Here is a 2,146-nt window from a genome sequence, read left to right on the forward strand (position 1 = left end):
GTCTCCTTCAGGGCTCACAAGGCTGCCATCAAGGCATCAGACAGACTGCCTTCTTATTTAGAGGCTTCACTGATGAAAAATCCCCCTCTAAGCTTTCTCAAGTTGTTTGAAGAACTTATTTTCTCATTGCTATAACACATATGGCAGCTTGCTACTGCAAGACAAGTAATGGGAAGAGACAGGGAGAAGGAGATGGGAAGCAAGTGAGAGAGCAAGAGCCGGACAGAGAGATGCTAGTCGGATGAGTACCACAATCACAGCAATATTTTGAAATCATGTAAATATAATCGTAAGCATCTTACCACCTTTGCAATATTTCATTGTTTAGAGCAAGTCACATGTCTTCCTGCTCTGAAGGGGAGGGATTATACAGGAGTGTGAATACCAGGATACAAAAATCATGGAGGTCACCTTAAAGTCTCTCCTCCACTGTAAAGTAAATAAAAGTATTTTACATTTGTTGAATTTGTGATTCTTTCTTGTGTCTACATCAATAACATAGTTGAAACAGTTTTCCTTGGCAAGATGGTGGAGTACATCTTGACTATTCACATCACACACATTTTTGGATTGACATCTAATTTTTCTGTTGAGTTTCTCTCCATAAGAGATGTATAATGAAAAAAAAATATTACAAGGGAATTTGTATCTTTTTAGTGAAATCAACATGATACACTTTGCTACCAATATGTACAAAAACCTTTATTCTGATGATATTCTACATGCTTTGAGAGAAAAAAGAGCCACAGTTGTTGCATGACTGAAATAGCTTCAGGCAGAAATGGAACCAATTGTGAAGACATTTGAAGATCCAGAAACTACAAGGCAGATGCAGTCAACCAGAGATGGGCAGATGCTGTTTAAGTACCTGGTGGGCAGGCATGGTTTTAGGTAAGAATATTTAGATATACTCTAGAGTTATGTAAACTCCAATATGAATATGGGAATACCTCTGGAGCACCAGAATATCTTTACTTCTTTAGAATGTTGGTTCCAGCAACAGCCAGAAATGTTTTGAGTTCACTCAGGGGAAAACTGGCCTCTGAAATCTTAATTCAGAGTAGGGATGCAGCTATGGAAGACCTTACATGGTTAAAAGAGACCATAGGTAATAATTCTGAGTTTTCCACTTCGGTATCTTCAGCAGCAAACAAGGTTCATCCGCTGTCCTCTGTTTTCTTCAACTAATCAAGGGGCATGATAACATTATTGATCTCTTCTTTTGCCAGCCATCATATCTTAATGCAATTTAGATGATATGCCCACATATTCCTCACTATTAGGCTACAGCCATCATGGCGAACAAAGATGTTCAAAAATGCCAGCAGCTGCTAAAAGATCTGTTTAAAGTTATTGAACACAGTCTTACACATATAAAGACCCAGTTACAGAATTTCTTGAATGCTTTTATGTTAACTTTGACTGAGATGGAGCTCAGAACATTCCACATACTGAAGGAATGTGAATCAGTACTTGTGAATGACTTCTAGGTACCTTAAGGATTTCGCTGAAAATCATTGACTCTTCATATTTGAGACTTTTTGTTGCATTCACCTGTGTATCTACACTCACATGTTGGCAGACAAACTGAACATGAAAGGTGGATTGTCAATGTGATGAGAAATGCAGGACTGGCTGCCAAGACTGATTCTAAATTAGGTCATGTGGTTATAGGTAAGAATGCAGCTTCACGCTATCAGCAAGTGATTAAAAAGACCAAAAACCTTTCATTTAAAAGCCAGAGATTTTGGCTATGAGAAGAAACTTCATCAGAAAAGTAGGTCAGAGGCTTCTAACTGGGCAACTGAGGACTCTGACTTCTACTGAAGAACTGTATAAAGATAAGATGAAAACAAACTATAAAATAAAGACAAAATAATAAAACCATTATATAAAGGGTGGCATACATTGTAGAAACAACATATTGAGCATAAATTTGGGGAAATTTGAATAAAATTGGCCGTGTTTCATTAAAAAAATAAGGTAGTAGAAAATGTATTATGATTTGTGGTTATTTAAGACTACAAATATTACATTGAAATAACATGTTGATAACTGTTCAGAGTTTTTATTGAGTTTCTGGGATATAAAAGAAAATGGCTTAATGACAATTTCTCTACTTTGGAATAACCTAAGTTGATTTTTT

The 2,146-nt window shown here is 36.4% G+C and overlaps 1 pseudogene; it reads left to right on the forward strand.

The window, feature by feature from the left end:
* The first annotated feature begins 525 nt into the window (after positions 1-525).
* LOC121037943 (eukaryotic translation initiation factor 3 subunit E-like) lies at positions 526-1,847 on the forward strand (annotated as a pseudogene).
* Positions 1,848-2,146: the final 299 nt, after the last annotated feature.

Source organism: Herpailurus yagouaroundi, unplaced genomic scaffold (genome assembly GCF_014898765.1).
Source record: "Herpailurus yagouaroundi ecotype Mexico unplaced genomic scaffold, PumYag 164, whole genome shotgun sequence".
In the NCBI taxonomy this organism is placed as follows: Eukaryota; Metazoa; Chordata; class Mammalia; order Carnivora; family Felidae; genus Herpailurus; species Herpailurus yagouaroundi.